The sequence below is a fragment of the Pseudophryne corroboree genome, assembly GCF_028390025.1.
Source record: "Pseudophryne corroboree isolate aPseCor3 chromosome 3 unlocalized genomic scaffold, aPseCor3.hap2 SUPER_3_unloc_11, whole genome shotgun sequence".
Classification (NCBI taxonomy): domain Eukaryota; kingdom Metazoa; phylum Chordata; class Amphibia; order Anura; family Myobatrachidae; genus Pseudophryne; species Pseudophryne corroboree.
Genome location: NW_026967499.1, coordinates 443,476 through 464,863, shown reverse-complemented (window position 1 = coordinate 464,863; position 21,388 = coordinate 443,476). Strand labels below are relative to the sequence as shown.

Genomic DNA, 21,388 nt, shown 5'->3' with positions numbered 1-21,388 from the left:
GAGACACACAGTGACTGAGTACAGTGTATATATGTGATTATCAGATGATGTGTGTATATAGGGGCCCCCATACCTGCTCTCCCCTGTACAATAGATGACAGTCTCCTCTTACCCAGTGATGTGAGGGGCCGGTGATTCTCCATCATCACGTCCTTGTACAGACCCCTGTGTTCCTCTATATACTCCCCCTCCTGCATGGAGACATAGACAGTGACACCCTGACACCTTATAGGAACCTGACACACACAGTGATACAGTCATCACCCAGACACGTCCCCCGGTGTTACTGTATAATGTCCCATTCCCAGCAGTCACCTCTCCAGTCATCACCCAGACACGTCCCCTGGTGTTACTGTATAATGTCCCATTCCCAGCAGTCACCTCTCCAGTCATCACCCAGACACATCCCCTGGTGTTACTGTATAATGTCCCATTCCCAGCAGTCACCTCTCCAGTCATTACCCAGACACATTCCCTGGTGTTACTGTATAATGTCCCATTCCCAGCAGTCACCTCTCCAGTCATCACCCAGACACATCCCCTGGTGTTATTGTATAATGCCCCATTCCCAGCAGTCACCTCTCCAGTCATCACCCAGACACATCCCCCGGTGTTACTGTATAATGTCCCATTCCCAGCAGTCACCTCTCCAGTCATCACCCAGACACGTCCCCTTGTGTTACTGTATAAAGTCCCATTCCAAGCAGTCACCTCTCCAGTCATCACCCAGACACATCCCCTGGTGTTACTGTATAATGTCCCATTCCCAGCAGTCATCTCTCCAGTCATCACCCAGACACATCACCTGGTGTTACTGTATAATGCCCCATTCCCAGAAGTCACCTCTCCAGTCATCATCCATACACGTCCCCTGGTGTTACTGTATAATGCCCCATTCCCAGCAGTCACCTCTCCAGTCATCACCCAGACACATCCCCTGGTGTTACTGTATAATGTCCCATTCCCAGCAGGCACCTCTCCAGTCATCACCCAGACACATACCAGGGTGTTACTGTATAATGCCCCATTCCCAGCAGTCACCTCTCCAGTCATCACCCAGACACGTCCCCTGGTGTTACTGTATAATGCCCCTTTCCCAGCAGTCACCTCTCCAGTCATCACCCAGACACGTCCCCCGTTGTTACTGTATAATGCCCCATTCCCAGCAGTCACCTCTCCAGTCAGCAGCTGAATGATCTTGTTGGTGAGTTCCAGGATCTTCTTGTCATTGTGTCTCTCATGTGTCAGTGAGTGAGGTGGAGGCACCGTGATTGGGCTCTGGGTTCTTCTCAGTCCTCCTGATACATGGGGATGGCTGCTGGGTGTCTCACACCCATTGGATGTCTTCTTCACGATTGTGTAATCCTGTGTAAAGGTGGAGACATCAAATATCAATATATACACTCCCAGATCCCCTCACCTCCCCAGTCATGTCCCTGTATTATTACTATAGATATAAGTGACGTCACTATGAAGCTCCAAGATCCCTTAACCTCCTCAGTCGTGTCCCTGTATTATTACTATAGATATAAGTGATGTCACTGTGAGGCTCCAAGACCCCCTCACCTGCCCAGTCACATTACTGTATCATTAATAAGTGACCTCACTATGACGCTCCGATTCCCTCACCTCCCCAGTCATGTCCTTGTATAATTACTTTAGATATAAGTGATGTCACTGTGAGGCTCCAAGACCCCCTCACCTCCCCAGTCACATCACTGTATTATTACTATAGATGTAAGTGATGTCACTGTGATGATCCCAGATCAATTCACCTCCCCAGTCATGTCACTGAATTATTACTAAAGATATAAGTGATGTCACTGTGACACTCCCAGATTCACTCACTTCCCCAGTCATGTCCCTGTTTTATTACTATAGACAAAAGTAACATCACTGTGACGCTCCCAAACCCCTCACCTCCGCAGTTATGTCCCTGTATTAATACTATAGATATATGTGACGTCAAAGTGATGCTCCCAGATCCCTTCACCTCCCCAGTCATGTCCTTGTATTATTACTATAGATATAAGTGATGTCACTGTGACACTCCCAGATCACCTCCCCTGTCATGTCCATGTGTTATTACTATAGATATGTGACATCACTGCGTCGCTACCAGATCCCCTTCCCTCCCCAGTCATGTCTCTGTATTTACTATAGATATGTGATGCCACTGTGACGATCCCAGATCCCCTTACCTCCCCAGTCATGCCCCTGTGTTATTGCTATAGATATGTGACATCACTGCGCCACTCCCAGATCCCCCCACCTCCGTTGTCAAGTCCCTGTATTTACTATAGATATAAGTTACTTATCAGTAACGCTTCAAAATCCTCTCACCTCCCCAGTCATGTCCCTGTATTATTACTATAGATGAGTGACGTCACTATGAAGCTCCAAGATTCCATCGCCTCCCAAGTCAAGTCCCTGTATTATTACTATAGGTATACGTGATGTCACTGTGATGCTCCCAGATCCCCTCACCTCCCCAGTGACATCCCTGTATTATTACTATAGACATGTGACCTCACTGTGATGCTCTGATTCCCTCACCTCCCCAGTCATATCCCTGTATTATGACTATAGATATTAGAGATGTCACAGTGACGCACTCAGATCCCCTCACCTCCCCAGTCATGTCCCTGTATTACTATAGATATAAGGTCACATTGATGCTTCCAGATCCTATCACCTCCCCAGTCATGTCCCTGTATAATTACTATAGATATAAGTGATGTCACGGTGACACTCCTAGATCCCCTCACCTCCCCAGTCATGTCCCTGTATTATTACTATAGATATAAGGTCACAGTGATGCTCCCAGATCTCCTCACCTCCCCAGTCATGTCCCTGTATTATTACTATAGATATAAGGCCACAGTGATGCTCCCAGATCCCCTCACCTTCCCAGTCATGTCCCTGTATTATCACTATAGATATAAGGTCACTGTGACGCTCCCATATCCCTTCACCTCCCCAGTCATGTCCTTGTATTATTACTATAGATATAAGTAGTCACAGTGATCCTCCCAGATCCCCTCACCTCCCCAGTCATATCCCTGTATTATTACTATAGATATAAGGTCAATGTGATGCTCCCAGATCCACTCACCTCCCCAGTCAGCAGGTAGATGATCTCCAGGGTGATATTTATTATCCTCTCAGTCCTGTGACTCCTGTCCTTGTCCATCCTCGGTGAATCAGAGAGAATACAGAACGTGTGATGTGTAATAAAGTGTCCGTTCCCCACAGCTGGAGTTCCTTGGAATAAATATAATACATAAAACATATTGCACATGTAACATAGTAAATATGGAATAGAGTGGTCATTAAGTCTCCTATTTCCCCACAGCCATAGAGTCCTGGTCAGTGTCTGCGAGGTTCCTGTGACCCAGCCCCATAAGGCTGTACTGCATAGTGGGCCTGATCTAGAGTGTAGCGCTATTGTGGGTGGAGTCACAATGAGCTGATGTTCGGTACACCGCTCATGTGCACGACCCATACGGAGCATGTGCTCTATGTGTCCTGAGTTGTCAGACGAGTATGGCTGCAGCCATGAAGTGGTGTAAGGGTGAGAATTGGTTGTGAAGGGACAGGGTCTCCTGAGGGAAATTTCATGGCCTCATTCATGGAGCTGCAGCGTACAGTCTCCGTAACCTCAGAATTCACAGATCCAGCCGATGGTGTAGCAGAGGTGGCAGGAGACAGGCAAGGGGGTGGCAGAAGACCGGCAGGGGAAAAGTGGCAGGAGACAGGCATGGGAAAGGCTGCAGGAGACAGGCAAGGGAAAGGTTGCAGGCGACAGGCAGGGAAAAAGTTGCAGGTGACAGGCAGGGGAAAGGTTGCAGGAGACAGGCAGGTGGGCTGCAGGGTGGAGGTGGCAGGAGACAGGCAGGGAAAAGGCGGCAAGAGACAGGCAGGGCAAAGGCGGCAAGAGACAGGCAGGGGAAAGGCGGCAGGAGACAGCCAGGGGGAAGGTGGCAGACATTATTTGTTCTCAGGAGATTGCATAATTTCTTAATCATTTGTAATAAAAGTTACGTTTTATTTTTTGAGAATATCTCATTATTTCTTCACAAGAGTGCGCCCACAATGAAGTCTACTTTCTTTCTCTTGTCACTGTGGCACTCCCAGGTCCCCCTCACCTCCCCAATGATGTCCCTCTATTATTACTATAGATATTAATGATGTCACTGTGACATTCCCAGATCCCCTTACCTTCCCAGTCATGTCCCTTTATTACTATAGATATAAGTGATGCCACAGTGATGCTCCCAGATTCCCTCACCTGCCCAGTCATATCCCTGTATTATTACTATATATATATATATATAAGTGATGTTAAAGTGACACTCCCAGACCCCCTCACCTCCCCAGTCATGTCCCAGTATTACTACAGATATAAGTGATGTCAAAGTGACGCTCCCAGATCCCCTCACCTCCGCAGTCATGTCCCTGTCTTATTTCTATATATATAAGTGACGTCAGAGTGACTATCCCAGACCTCATAACCTCCGCAGTCATGTCCCTGTCTTATTTCTATATATATAAGTGACGTCAGAGTGACTATCCCAGACCTCATAACCTCCGCAGTCATGTCCCTGTATTATTTATATATATATATATATGTGACATCAGAGTGACTATCCCAGACCTTCTCACCTCCCTGTATTATTACTATAGATAAGTGATGTCACAGTGACACTTCCAGGAGTGTGATATACATTTGCTTCATACTGCTCTAATTATCATCAGTTACACATGCCAGGGATATTATGGTCCTTGCTTTAATATATCCTAGAATTTGAGCAATATTTTCAATCCCCACAATTACATATATATAAAATTAATAATAATAATAATAATAATAATAATAATAATAACGACACTAAAGGCTGCACCCCAGTATAAAAATAATAACATGTCTTTATTAACAGGACACCACAGGTTGCTCCTCCTGTATAATAATAATAATAATAATAATAATAATAGTAAAAGGACACCACAGGCTACTCCCCCTGTATTATAATATAGTGTTCACTCTAGGATATTTTTAGGGCAGGGTGCTGAGCAGTGAAGAGGGCACATTTTTGTTTTGAAGGGCACATTATTGATGTGACACTTTGCACACAAAGCATAGCGCATATGTTTATAGTTTTTGTACATACATTTTGCCTTTAGTAAATCATATACCCATACATACATACATACATATAAGACCCCTAACATCTATACTGAGAAACATACTGTATATGTCCAGTCTTCTATGTGTTATAAAACAGAAAAATTAAACAATGGGTTAAAATATATAGGAAAAAAATAAGTCTGTTCTACTCGGGAAATACTGTAAGCAGAACATGCTCACTGCTTTCCCTGTTCTTTTCCTCTTTATCAGTGTGCTGTGTTATTACAGTGCCTCCTCTGCCATCCAGTTCACTAAGGATAGAAATTGTGTTCCAATTTCAGAGGTGGGCAAGGAGTAGACGACAACATTGTAACCTGCACTCTGACTGCTGCATTCTGTATACAAGGGGGCGATTTATGGTCCTGCAGGGTGCACCGAGACAGGGCAGGGGGCCGCACCCTGCTGAGACAGCCTAGAAGGAACACTATAATAACAGGACACCACAGGCTGCTCCATCTGTATAATAATAACAGGACACTGCAGGCTGCTCACCCTGTATAATAATAACAGGACACCACAGGCCGCTCACCCTGTATAATAATAACAGGACACCACAGGCTGCTCACCCTGTATAATAATAACAGGACACCACAGGCTGCTCACCCTGTATAATAATAATAATTACAGGACACCACAGGCTGCTCACCCTGTATAATAATAATAATTACAGGACACCACAGGCTGCTCACCCTGTATAATAATAATAATAATAATAATAATAATAATAACAACAACAATAACAGGACACCACAGGCTGCTACTCCTGTATAATAATAATAATAATAATAATAATAATAATAATAATAATAATAATTACAGGATACCACAGGCTGCTCATCATGTATAATAATAATAATAATAATAATAATAATAGGACACCACAGGCTGCTACTCCTGTATTATAATAACAGGACACCACAGGCTGCTCCATCTGTATAATAATAACAGGACACCACAGGCTGCTCCATCTGTATAATAATAACAGGACACCACAGGCTGCTACTCCTGTATAATAATAATAATAATAATAATAATAATAATTACAGGACACCACAGGCTGCTCACCCTGTATAATAATAATAATAATAATAATAATAATAATAATAATAATAATAACAGGATACCACAGGCTGCTCATCCTGTATAATAATAATAATAATAATTACAGGACACCACAGGCTGCTCATCCTGTATAATAATAATAATAATAATTACAGGACACCACAGGCTGCTCACCCTGTATTATAATAACAACAACAACAACAACAACAACAACAACAACAGGACACCACAGGCTGCTACTCCTGTATTATAATAATAACAGGACACCACAGGCTGCTCACCCTGTATAATAATAACAGGACACCACAGGCTGCTCTCCCTGTATAATAATAACAGGACACCACAGGCTGCTACTCCTGTATAATAATAACAGGACACCACAGGCTGCTCACCCTGTATAATAATAATAATAATAATTACAGGACACCACAGGCTGCTCACCCTGTATAATAATAACAGGACACCACAGGCTGCTCACCCTGAATAATAATAATAATAATAATAATAATAATAATAATAATAATAACAGGACACCACAGGCTGCTACTCCTGTATAATAATAATATTATTATTATTATTATTATACAGGAGTAGCAGCCTGTGGTGTCCTGTTATTATTATTATTATTATTATTAATAATAATATCAGGACACCACAGGCTGCTCACCCTGTATAATAATAATAATAATTACAGGACACCACAGGCTGCTACTCCTGTATTATAATAATAATATAGAACACCAGAGACTGCTCCCCTGTATAATAATAATAATAACAACAACAACAACAACAACAACAACAACAGGACCCTATAGGCTGCTCCCCTGTATTATTATTACTACTACTACAACAACAACAACAACAACAACAACAACAACAACAACAACAGGACACCACAGGCTGCTCCCTCTGTATAGTAATAACAACAACAGGACACTACAGACTGCTCCCCTTGTATAATAATAATAATAATAATAATAATAATAATAATATTATACAAGGGGAGCAGTCTGTAGTGTCCTGTTGTTGTTATTACTATACAGAGGGAGCAGTCCCGTTATTATTATTATTATTAACAGGACACCACAGGCTGCACCCTCTGTATAATATTAATAACAGGACACCACAGTCCGCTCCCTCTGTATTATAATAATAATAATAGGATTTTAATACCTACCGGTAAATCCTTTTCTCTTAGTCCGTAAAGGATGCTGGGGACTCCGTAAGGACCATGGGGTATAGACGGGATCCGCAGGAGACATGGGTACACTATAAGACTTTGAATGGGTGTGAACTGGCTCCTCCCTCTATGCCCCTCCTCCTCTGTGCCCAGGGAGACGGACATTTCGAGGAAAGAATTTATTGTGTAAACACGGTGAGTGTCATACCAGCTCACACCACGAACGTACCGCAGAACGTGGCATTCGATAGAACACCAGCCAACGGCATGGAAAATACACAGCCACATGCTGAGAGAATATGTAACACAACCTGTGTGTCAACACAACCAATAATCAGACACCGCATGCCATGGCATGCACAACGTCAGCAATGGCCTGACAGAGAAGAAATACCACAAGAGTGTAACCATAACCAATAACTGCAGATACAGTACGCACTGGGACGGGCGCCCAGCATCCTCTATGGACTAAGAGAAAAGGATTTACCGGTAGGTATTAAAATCCTATTTTCTCATACATCCTAGAGGATGCTGGGGACTCCGTAAGGGCCATGGGGTTTATACTAAAGCTCCAGACCGGGCGGGATAGTGCGGACGACTCTGCAGCACCGATTGAGCACACATGAGGTCCCCATCAGCCACTGTATCAAACTTGTAGAGCTTAGCAAAAGTGTTTGAACCCGACCAAGTATCCGCTGGGCAAAGTTGAACCGCCGAGACTCCTCGGGCATCCGCCCAAGAAGAGCCCACCTTCCTAGTAGAATGGGTCACCACCGAATTCGGTAACGGCAATCCAGCCATAGAACGAGCACGCCGAATCGGATCACAGATCTAGTGTGTAACCGACTGCAGAGACGCAGGCGCCCCAATCACGCTGGGAGCATACCGGACAAACAGAGCCTCTGTTTCCCCAATCTGAGCCAAATTGGCGACAAAAATATTCAAAGCCCTGACTACATCGAGAGACCTTGAATCAGCCAATGCTTAAGTAACCACAGGCATCAAATAGGCTGGTTTCTGCGAAACACTGAAACCACTTTTGGCAGAACTATTATCAGAGTTCTCAATTCTGCTCTATCCACCTGGAAGATCAAACAGGGGCTCTTGTGAGACCCAGCCGCTACTTCCGACACCCGCCTTGCGGACGCCAAAGCCAAAAGCATGACCACTCTCCAAGAAATAAATTTTAACACAACCTTTCATAAACGTTCCAATCATTGTGACACAAGAAAATGCAACACCACGTCAAGGTCCCACGGTGCCAATGGGGGCACAAATGGAGGTTGGATGTGCAGTACTCCTTCCACGAACGTCCGAACTTCCAGAAAGGTCGCCAGTTCTTTCTTGAAAGAAAATGCATAAGGTCAAAGCCGCACTTGAATGGAGCCTAACTCTAGGCCTGCACCCACACCTGCTTGCAAAGAATGGAGAAGAACGACCCAGCTGAAGCTTCCGTAGTAGCTTTCTTGGATTCACACCAAGACACATATTTTCTCCAAACACGGTGGTAAGGCTTTGCTTCTTTTCTAGCCTGAAGAAGATTGGCAATGACGTCACTGGGAATCCCCTTTCTGGCAAGGATATGGCATTGAATCGCCACGCCGTCAAACGCAGCCACTGTAAGTCTTGATACACGCCCGGATCTTGCTGTAACAGTTCCTCACGTAGAGGAAGAGGCCAGGGATCTTCTATGAGTAAATCTTGAAGAACTGGATACCAAGCCCTCCTTGTTTAGACTGTAACGATGAGGATCGCCTGAACCTTTGTTCTTATTACGTTTATCACCTTCAGAAGAGTGATAACGGACGGGACACATAGACCGACTGAAAAAACCCAAGGTGTCCCGAGGACGTCCACTGCTATAGCTTGATTGTCCTCTGACCTGGAACAATATACCTGAGGTCTCTCGATGAGGTGAGATGCCAACATGTCCAAGTGAGGCACTCCTCAAAGACTTGTCGCTTCAGCGAAACTTCTCGATGACGACAGTATTTCTCCCGGATGGAGATCGCGTCTGCAGAGGAAACTATTTCTCCATCGTTCACATCCGGAACTAAGACTGCTAATATAGCGTTTACCAGTCTTTCCACCCAGCAGAAAACTTTTACGGCATCTGCCATTGCTGCTTTGCTCCTTGATCCGCCCTAGCGGCTTACTAACACCACTGCTGTCAAGTCGTCCAACAGAATTAACACGTGCAGATAACTAAGCATATGTTCACTGAAAATAGCTCTTAATTCAAGAAAGCTTATTGCAGACAAGCTTCCCAGCTTGACCTTTTCCTCTGGAAATACTTCCCTTGCAAGGACTGCTCCCCAGTATCGGAGATCTGCATGCATGGACACCAGGATCTCATCCTGGATTCAGAACCTTCGTCCCTCTAGGAGGTGAGAACTGAGCAGACACCACAGGAGCGATATCCTGGCCATTAGGATTATATTCCGGCGCCTGTGCAGGTGAGATTCGGACCACATTTCCAACTGGCCCCGTGAAAACCGCTCTGGCATTTGACCTGCTCACCGAAAAGGCCTCTTAGGCCGCGCCACCTTCTTCATCAACGGAACATATTGATGGATTGTCACTGCAAATCTGACCCGACTCCGGATCCGCAGACCTCTTTCCACAGGAAAACACAGAGAACTTCAACCGTTTCGTATCTACTCTGATACCCACCTCCGACGTCTACGTTGTTGGGAAAACAGCCATTCCCTGTGTTGAAGAACACTCAGAGAGAAACAACGATTTGCACTTGTGTCTTGACCTCGCCTTAATCAGGAGAGTGTCCCAGTACAGAATAACAATGGCTCTCACTAGTGAAAGAATACCATCCTACTGCCATCACTCCGGTGAAATGGCAAAGACAGTCCTGGATATCAACCCAGGTAAGCTGAATGCGGAGAAAAACGCATCTAACCCCTTTCTACCTTTACGTGCTGGAGCTCCCTGGCCTGAGAGATTCCATCCTGTAGTTCAACTTCGTAAGGAGAAATCTCTGTTTTCCCCCTTTTTTTTTTTACCAGGGACAGCAGGACAATGCCCTGACCTTGAAGCAACTCTGGTATGGCGTCGCGTACTACCTCCCCTTCCAGAGGGGAAACGGCAAGATCTATTAGAAAAATCAGTGAGGGAAACCATCTGTAAACGCCAGTATGTCCCCCTTTGGATTCCATTATTAACTCACAGGTCCAAGTCCATTCCCGGACTGACTCAAGAGTAGTGGACGAGTTCCACAGGAGTGGCCTCCAGCCAGATAGACCCAGCGACATGCGGTGGATGTGTTAGAAACAGAAAACAACATCCACTTCTGCGAACCTGACAAGGCTGCAGAACTCTTACCTTTTCACCTTCCACAATCTGCACAGAAAGGGAAAAAAAGAACGGTATCGAACCGGTTAAAATGACTGCATCCCACAGCAGAATGCGTCACCAACCGTTGTGAGGGAATCTAACTCACGAAGTTACACTTACCAGTGGTATCCGCCGAGAGTGACTGAGGCCTCCCCAAACAGCGGTACACCGTCCCAGGGAAACACTCCAGTATCTCTCGGAGTCAGCCTCAGCATTCCCCAGGCCACACCTCCTGCAGTCGCACGGCAGCCTGCCGCCATGTTATAGAGCAGAATCAACATAAGACACACCCCCTCTCTCTATAGGGTAATTCTATTGGATGCCTTTCCGAATATAAACACTCCCCCATGTGCATGTAATGCAAATAACTCCAAAGCATAGAAATAAAATATCACTTAGCTTCCTGTGTACGATCCTTTGTGACAGGGCCCGTATCGACCAGGAGTGGACTTTCACAGTATTCTATCCACGGCGGGAAAAGAATAAACATTCGGACTCCTTGTGAGGATCTGAGACCAACTCGTCACGGCCGACCGAGAGATTTATTAACAGAGCAACCAGCACATGAGAAGGAATACTTTTACTTCAGCATTCATTGGAAATCATAATATGAATATACATAATGTAATACACACATATCCTGCATATATATATATATATATATATATATATATATATATATACACACACACTCACACAATATATATATATTCATATATACACACACATATATATACATACACACACACACACACACATACACCATACATATAAGTGGATTGTCCGGAACCATTGGGTCCCTAGTGACATTAATGTGTTCTGAATGTGTATGACCATGTACTGAATGCCCCAGTTGTGGATCTGACAGACAACCTTATAGTCGACAGAAAACATAGTATTCGTCGACAGCAGGGAGTAGGAACCAGGCAAAATAACATTCTTGCGACTCCGAGGGGTCCGAGGGAAGTATACATATATAATTTTAACAACAATCCCCCAAAAATACTACCATGTCTGTGCTCGAGCTACAGGCCCATGGAACCGTACCATATACATATATATATATATATATATATATATAAACTCCACAAACACTCTCCTCCTGCGCTAATTGGTTTCAAAATAGGCAATTAGGTGTAGCTATCTCTAGGATGGGCTGCCTGGTTCCTCTGAGTTCCTTGTTAGGAGGAACTCGGCAAAGAAAATAGAGTATAGAAAAAGAGGAAAAATGGCGCCCCAGGGGTTTACAAATACCCTTATACAAAGACTATTGCTTAACAGGATTTGCAATCAATATTTATAAAGGTTTTTAAAACACATAACGGACTGTACTTTTCATAAAAATTTATTAAAACAATTATACAGAAACATGAAGTATATCCATCATTATTACATGTACATTATGATGTAGTTTCTCCTACAGAAATCCATCAATGGGATATGGAGGAAAGAAGGCAACCTTTCTGTTGTATCCTTATTCTTCCTCATTAAATATTCGGAGATAACATCAACAAAAAATACAGTAACCCAACGCGTTTCGTCTAGGAACTAGACTTCATCAGGGGTGCGTCTTAGATAATAATGTCTATCCAAGAGAGTGAGAGGCCTAGATCATTGGCCGAATAGGTTCATACGTGGGCTTCCAAACATCAATGAGGCGTGAAATAAGGGCATAAAATCAGCCTCGTGAATCTGGTAACTCAGATTACAAAGAGCTCAAAAGGGAAGCATTCGTATGGAAAAAAAGAGGAATCAGCAACTTCATGCACACATGGAGGACCTCAGAAGTCACAATACAGGTGAAAAATGCAGAAATCTATACAGAGTCCTTATGGTATCCTATGGATATGATACCTTCCAAATAGTGCTCAGCAGTGAGCCAGTGATCATGCCATGATCACTGGCTCACTGCTGAGCACTATTTGGAACGCACAGGCAGGAAGTAGGGCATGATTGGCAAAGGCTGCTTACTGGTTACTGGGTCCTCCCTTACTACACCCCGCCAAACAGCCCCGGCCTATGTAAGGACTGTTAACACACGTGTCCTCAGTGCAGGAGGCCTGCGGCCATTTTCTTGTAGACCAGTCCGGCAGCAGCAATAGGTTCCCTGGCCGTGTAGTGACGTCAGGAGCGGCGGCCATTTTCCCCTGGTCTGAGCTCCGCCTTCCTTCTATCATTCCCACAAGGCAGCAGGAGCAGAGAGCAGCCATTGCTGTGTCTGGCAGCAGGTAATGATATTATTATTATTATTATTATTATTCTATAGGCTGAGCAGCTCTGGTGTCAGGTTCTGTACTACAGGGGGAGCAGCCTCTGGTGCCTTGTTATAGTGCAGCTGGAGCAGCCTCTGGTGCTGCATTATCCCTGTACAGGTGGCTGACACTCTAGTGTCCTATTACTGTAATACAGGTGGCGCAGACCCCGCCGTTACCGTAATACAGGTGGCGCAGACCCCTCCGTTACCTTAATACAGGTGTCGCAGATCCCGCCGTTCCCGTAATACAGGTAGCGCAGACCCCGGTGTTACCGTAATACAGGTGGCGCAGACCCCACATTTACCGTAATGCAGGTGGTGCAGACCCCGCCGTTACCATAATACAAGTGGCGCGGATCCCGCCGTTACCGTAATACAGGGGACCCCGCCGTTACCGTAATACAAGGGGCACGGACCCCGCCGTTACCGTAATACAATACTGTGGCGCGGACCCCGCCGTTACTGTAATACAGGTGGCGCGGACCCCGCCGTTACCGTAATACAGGTGGCGCGGACCCCACCATTACCGTCATACATGTGGCGCAGACCCCGCCGTTACCATAATTGTATACACGGGACATTACAGGTGTTGTGTCCTGTGGCATTGTGCTGTACAGGGGGAGCGGCCTGTGTTGTCATAGTATACAGGAGGAGCAGCCTGTGTTGTCATAATATACAGGGGTAGCATCCTGTGCTGTCATAGTATACAGGGGGAGGGGCCTGTGTTGTCATAGTATACAGGGGTAGCATCCTGTGCTGTCTAATATGCAGGGGTAGCATCCTGTGCTGTCATAGTATACAGGGGGAGTGGCCTGTGTTGTCATAGTATACAGGGGGAGTGGCCTGTGTTGTCATAATATACAGGGGTAGCATCCTGTGCTTTCATAGTATACACGGGGAGCGGCCTGTGTTGTCATAGTATACAGGGGGAGTGGCCTGTGTTGTCATAGTATACAGGGGGAGTGGCCTGTGTTGTCATAATATACAGGCGTAGCATCCTGTCCTGTCATAGTATACAGGGGGGTGGCCTGTGTTGTCATAGTATACAAGGGGAGTGGCCTGTGTAGTCATAATTTACAGTGGTAGCATCTTGTGTTGTCTTAGTATACAGGAGGAGCAGCCTGTGGCATCCTACTCTACAGGGGGAGCAGCCTGTGGTGTCCTGTTGTTGTTATTATTATTATACAGGAGGATCAGCCTGTGGTGGTCCTGTTATTATTATACAGAGGGAGCAGCCTGTGGTGTACAGTTATTATTATTATTATTATAATACAGGGAGAGCAGCCTGTGGTGTCCTGTTGTTGTTATTATTATTATTATTATTATTATTATTATTATTACTATTATGCAGGGGGAGTAGCCTGTGGTGTGCATTGTTGTTGTTGTTATAATTTTACAGGGGAGCAGCCTGTGGTGTCCTATTATTATTATTATTATTATTATTTATTATACAGGAGGAGCAGCCTTTGTTGTCCTATTATTACTATTATACAGAAGGAGTAGCTAGTGGTGTCCACTTATTATTATTATACAGGGGCAGCAGCCTGTGGTGTCCTGTCATTATTATACAGGGGAAGCAGGCTGTGGTGTTCTGTTGTTGTTATTATTATTATTATTATTATACAGGAGGAGCAGCCTGTGGTGACTTGTTGTTATTATTATACAGGAGGAGCAGCCTGTTGTGTCCTATTATTAATATTCTAAAGAAGGAGTAGCTAGTGGTGTTCACTTATTATACAGGGTCAGCAGCCTGTGGTGTCCTGTCATTATTATTATACAGGGGTAGCAGGCTGTGGTGTCCTGTTGTTGTTGTTGTTGTTGTTATTATTATTATACAGAAGGGAGCAGCCTGTTGTGTCCTATTATTATTATTATTATTATTATTATTAATATTATTATTTTGCAGAGGGAGCAGCCTGTGGTGTAATTTTATTATTACTATAAAGGGGGAGCAGAATGGGGTGTACTGTTGTTATTAGTATAATACGGGGGGAGCAGGTTTTTGTGTATGGTTATTATTATACAGGGACAGCAGCTTGTGGTGTCCTGGTATTATTATTATTATAATACATTGGGAGTGGTGGTGATGTCACAGTGATTTCACTTATATTAGTAGTAATAGAGGGACATGAGTGGGGGAGGGGAGGGGATCTGGGAGAGTCACATTGACATCACTTATATCTATAGTAATAATACAGGAACATGACTGGGGAGGTGAGGGGATCTGGGAGCGTCACAGTGACATCACTTATATCTATAGTAATAATACAGGAACATGACTGGGGAGGTGAGGGGATCTGGGAATGTGACAGTGACATCAGTTATGGCTATAGTAATATAACAGGGACATGACTGGGAAGGTGAGGGCATCTGGGAATGTCACAGTGACATCACATATATAGTAATAATACAGGGACATGACTGGGGAGGTGAGGGAATCTGGGAGCGTCACATTTACATCACGTATAACTACAGTAATAATACAGGGACATGACTGGGGAGGTGAGGGGATCTTGGAATGTCACCATGACATTACTAATTTCTCATACGTCCTAGAGGATGCTGGGGACGCTTCAAGAACCATGGGGTATAGATGAGATGCGCAGGAGACATGGGCAGTTTAAGACTTTGAATGGGTGTGAACTGGCTCCTCCCTCTATGCCCCTCCGCCAGACTCCAGTTTAGATTCTGTGCCCAGTGAGACTGGTCACACAAAGGGGAGCTCTACTGAGTTTCTCTGAAAATACTTTTTGTTAGGTTTATTATTTTCAGGGAGCACTGCTGGCAACAGTCTCCCTGCATCGTGGGACTTAGGGGAGAGAAGCAGACCTACTTTTGTGTGTTTCAAGGCTCTGCTTCTATGGCTACTGGACACCATTAACTCCAGAGGGTCTGATCGCTAGGTACGCCTAGATGCTCGTTCCCAGAGCCCGCCGTCACCCCCCTTGCAGAGCCAGAAGTCCGATACTTTGCCCATTTACTACTCCTGGAGATCGACACGAATACTGTTTCTTATGTCGACCATAATGTTTCCTGACTAGATCCACAGAATCGGCATTCGGTACATGTTTCATACACATTAAGAACGTATTAACGTCACTAGGAACCCTGCTGTTCCTGTCAAAAGGGCTATTTATATATGAGTTATATATATATATATATATAGATATCCAAAAAGAACAGCGGCACTCGAGGGTTTGGGTGAAGTAATCAATTTGTATTCAAAAAGGATGATTACATAAAAGCCAACGTTTCGGGGCTTACATGCCCCTTTGTCAAGGTGTGTAACTGTGAAGAGTGATAAAACTTACCTTATATCCCCGTGAGGTCCGAGTGCAGTGCGCTAGTGAGGGTAACGCCGCCCGACTTCCGGTCGCGGCTAAGTGACGTGTGACGAGGTGCGCCTGTGGTCAAGGTAACCGGAACGCTAAAGACGTCCGCCGCAGCAGGGCAGAGACCGGACAGGAGTGCGCGTATCCATGGCAACAGGAGCCCTGTAGTGTAGAAAGCTGGAGGGGGTGTATCTGTGAGCCGCCTGCTGGAAAAAATGAATAAACTGAAATAAGTGAAAAAAGTGCATTGTGCTCGCTAACTAAGTACATGGGAACCATCACTACACCCTGGGGCACGGTGAGATCCGGGAGCCAGGGAATGACTGGATTTGTCACAACCTGGTGGGGGCCTGACCTGAATGGTGTGTAAAAGAACGTTGTTTGGCAAATGAATAAGCCATAAAGGTGTAAATTTGATGTCACAATTTTGATGAGTCTGACTCACGATGTCAGTAGAACTCTGATTGTAAAAAATGGCTGGTCATAACCTATGGCTGGCGGCAAAGCCAGTGTGCGACGGGAGCTGTACTAGGGGGACAGGCTTCCACCAGGTCATGACCGCCACAGGCTCGTGACAAAAAGTGCTAATGACACCCTTGGACAGTGCGTTAATGAAAGGGTGACACTATCACATTATACAGTACTGGAACGCATTGTGGGGCTGGTATATTCCAGACTATGCGAAAAATGGTTATAAAAAAATGTTCCATGAGAACTTCTCATTAAGGCCTCCCGGGCTGATGGTGCCCAATTCGAAGATCCATTTGGACTCTATGTGGAGAAGTCTCCGGTCCCTGTCACCGCCTCTGATGTTACGGGGTACGTGGTCAATGATTTGTTGTTTCAAGTCGTTCAGAGAGTGACTCATCTGGGCGAAATGCCTTGCCACAGGTTGATCCGATGGTTTGCCTAATAAGGCCTGCTTGATCGCTGACCTGTGAAGGGCCATCCTCTCTCTGAGTGTTCTGATGGATTTGCCCACGTATACTAGATGACACGGGCAGGTGAGTATGTACACTATATGAGTAGTAGTGCACGTAACTACATGCCTGATCTGGTACACTTTATCTTTGTGTGGGTGCTTGAAGGAGGATCCTGTAGTCATATTGTTACAAGTGGTGCACTTGGGACACTTGTAGCATCCTGGGGACTTCGAAAGGAACGTGGCAGGTCGTTGTGTTGCACTTTGAAACCCCGTGATGTCGGAATGCACTATGATGTCCCTAATGCTTTTGCCCCTAGTAAAGCATAACATGGGCCGCTTTTTCCTGAATGTGGGGAGCTTTGTGTCCGAGGCTATTATGGGCCATAAGGCTCTGGTGGCTCTCTGTATGACCGGGCTTGCTGTATTGAACTGATTCACGAATGGTATTACCGCTTGGTTCCTGCGTGCCGTGGGTTTCAATAATGTTGCTCTAGGAGTCTCCATGATTTCTTTCTTCTGTGTTTGGAGTTTTTGATGGTCATAACCCCTTTGTGTGAATTTATCAATTAAGATGTCTAACTCCTGATCAAGGGTGGAGCGGTCACTGATGATCCTGGAGACCCTGATCATCTGTGACCTCGGGAGCCCCTCCTTCAGGGGTCTGGGATGATGACTGTTTGCCTTAAGGAGAACATTTTTGTCGGTGGGCTTTGTAAACAAACTGGTGATTAAGGTTCCTTCCTTGATTGTGATCTTCACGTCCAGGTAGTTCACTGTTTCATTGCTGATATTGTAGGTGTATTTGATCGTGGAGGGTCTATTATTTGCCTCCTCTATCAGTCGTTCAAACCGTGCTCTATCACCCGTCCAGAGTAAGAACAAGTCGTCAATATACCTGACAAATAGCAAGATGTTATGCGCTATGTCTTCATTCTCAAAGAATGTATCGTGTTCTTCCTGGAACATATATATATTCGCAAACGATGGGGAGACGTTGCTCCCCATCGCACAACCTGTTCGCTGCTGGAAAAAAGCACCGTTAAACAAAAAATAGTTCCTCTTTAACGTGAAAGTGAGGAGTTGCATGAAAAGCCCTGTGTCGAGAGTGTCCATCTTTTCTTTGATGAGAAAGTCTTGCATGACTTGCAGGCCTTCACGGTGAGGTATGCTCGTATAAAGGCTCTTTACATCAATCACACACATTAAAGTCCCCTCGGGTACCCGTCCTACGTTGTTAATCCGCTCCAGGAAACTGGTGGTATCCTTAATGTAATTGTGATGTTTGGTGATCAATGGTTGCAGAATGCCATCTAGAAATATTGAGATGGGCTGACAGATGGACTCTCTTGCGGCTATGATTGGCCTGCCTGGCGGGGCTGTGGCGTTCTTGTGCATTTTGGGTACCACGAAGAAAAGGGGTACTCGTGGATTAGCCTGCTTGAGAGCTTCACACAGCTTGGCTGTGAGTAACTTCTCAGACTTTGCCCGGTCCAACAATAGCTCCAATTCATGTTGATATTCGGCCGTGGGGTCGTGTGTCAGTGCTTCATACGTCTCCGGGTCGGCCAGTTGTCCCTCAATTTCTTTAATGTAGTCGGAGAGATTGAGGATGACTAAACCCCCTCCCTTATCCGCTGGTCGGAAAATTACATCCCGGTATGCCCCCAGTTGTTTGAGGGCCACTTGTTCCGCCCTGGACAGATTCCGGTGTGTAGTGGGTGTCGCTGCTGTGTACTTGGCGACTGAATCATCCAGTAATCTGGTAAATGTTTGTATAGATGAGTTGGATGAAGGGGGATCGAACATTGATTTATGTCGGGTCTGGTAGAATTTTTCACTATAGGAAACTTCTGAGGTATCTTGGAGATTGGGGTCCTGAAAGTATTCCTGCAATCTCAGCTTCCTTGAGAAGCGGTGTAAGTCGATTTGCCACTGGAATTTATTGAATGGGTTGGTAGGTACGAAGGAGAGGCCCTTCTCCAGAACTCTCAGTTCTGTATCAGAGAAGGATCTGCTGGAGAGGTTGAAGACTAGGGATTCTTTTTGGCTGCTCGCGCTTTTAATTCGCGAACATTGCTTGCCCCTGCGGGTGGGCGCCCTCTTCTGCCTTGTTCTGCCGGGGTACCCGCTGGTGTCCCTAAAGGGACCGGTTGTACCCTGGCTGACCCTTCCGAGTCCAGAAAGGCGCTTTCGCTGTCACTGTTTGAAGTACCAGCAGTAAAAGATTTCTGCTCACGCCGTCTTCTCCAACTTTGCCGGCCCCTGGCATTGTAGGTAGTATTTTGTCCCCCCTCCGGACCTCCCATCAGCCATCTATACACCTTGTTTAGGTCATAGTCTTCTCTGACTATTTGTTGTTTGTTGCGCTTAAATTTTATTAAGTCTCTTCTGTAGTCTTCACATTGTTTTTGCAGCTTGTTAAGCCACTCTTGGCTGCCCTCTGCTTGCAGGACCGGTTTGTGCTCAGTCTCAATCTTGGAGATCTTGTCTCTGGTCTGTTTTAATTCTCTGCCCGATTCCTCCACTACCAGCAGGATCAAGTCGAGACTGCACTTATTGAGTATGCCTACCCACTTTTTGCAGAACTCGGGGTTGTACCGCCCGATAGTGGGGACATTCCTCACCCTGAAGCCTCGTGGGATTAATTTTTCACGGTGGTATTCCGACAGGGAAATGCCGTGCATTAGGTAGTCGCATTCACGGCGTTTTAGCTTGAGGAGTTGATGGTAGACATCCTCTATGCCCCCTGCACGTTCGGCTGGGCCTAATTGTTCTGTGAAGCGAAGGCGCTCTGCGTCGTCGTCTGTAAAGCTGAATGATTCGCCCAGGACTGAGGGCATCCCTCTGCATCCCGGTGAATCCCCATCGTGCCTTAAGGTGGACATGGACTCCATGTTGGTAGCGAGTCGCTGGTACTGGTGATAGCCTGGTGCTGTGTGTACACCGCAGTGTAAGTGACTGTGGGACCCCACCTGGACAATAGGGTGCAACAAAAGGTTCAAAAAAGGAAAGAAAGTACTGGAGGGGAGGTGCCTTGACCCCTGCTGGCGAACAGAGTGATCCGTTTACGCCAAAATAGCATATATATCCCAAATGGGACTGGCACTCTCCTGGCTGGCGTTCTGGTACCCCGGTGCCCTCTGTAGTAATAGTGATGTAGATATCCAAAAAGAACAGCGGCACTCGAGGGTTTGGGTGAAGTAATCAATTTGTATTCAAAAAGGATGATTACATAAAAGCCAACGTTTCGGGGCTTACATGCCCCTTTGTCAAGGTGTGTAACTGTGAAGAGTGATAAAACTTACCTTATATCCCCGTGAGGTCCGAGTGCAGTGCGCTAGTGAGGGTAACGCCGCCCGACTTCCGGTCGCGGCTAAGTGACGTGTGACGAGGTGCGCCTGTGGTCAAGGTAACCGGAACGCTAAAGACGTCCGCCGCAGCAGGGCAGAGACCGGACAGGAGTGCGCGTATCCATGGCAACAGGAGCCCTGTAGTGTAGAAAGCTGGAGGGGGTGTATCTGTGAGCCGCCTGCTGGAAAAAATGAATAAACTGAAATAAGTGAAAAAAGTGCATTGTGCTCGCTAACTAAGTACATGGGAACCATCACTACACCCTGGGGCACGGTGAGATCCGGGAGCCAGGGAATGACTGGATTTGTCACAACCTGGTGGGGGCCTGACCTGAATGGTGTGTAAAAGAACGTTGTTTGGCAAATGAATAAGCCATAAAGGTGTAAATTTGATGTCACAATTTTGATGAGTCTGACTCACGATGTCAGTAGAACTCTGATTGTAAAAAATGGCTGGTCATAACCTATGGCTGGCGGCAAAGCCAGTGTGCGACGGGAGCTGTACTAGGGGGACAGGCTTCCACCAGGTCATGACCGCCACAGGCTCGTGACAAAAAGTGCTAATGACACCCTTGGACAGTGCGTTAATGAAAGGGTGACACTATCACATTATACAGTACTGGAACGCATTGTGGGGCTGGTATATTCCAGACTATGCGAAAAATGGTTATAAAAAAATGTTCCATGAGAACTTCTCATTAAGGCCTCCCGGGCTGATGGTGCCCAATTCGAAGATCCATTTGGACTCT

The 21,388-nt window shown here is 45.7% G+C and overlaps 1 long non-coding RNA gene across 1 annotated transcript; it reads right to left on the bottom strand.

The window, feature by feature from the left end:
• Window positions 1-79: 79 nt before the first annotated feature.
• LOC134983275 (uncharacterized) lies at window positions 80-4,289 on the bottom strand. The gene is made up of 3 exons (XR_010191617.1): window positions 3,116-4,289; window positions 1,174-1,365; window positions 80-191 (listed from the first exon to the last, which is right to left on the bottom strand). It is a non-coding gene; the product is annotated as an uncharacterized LOC134983275 (long non-coding RNA).
• Between the last annotated feature and the right edge of the window lie 17,099 nt (window positions 4,290-21,388).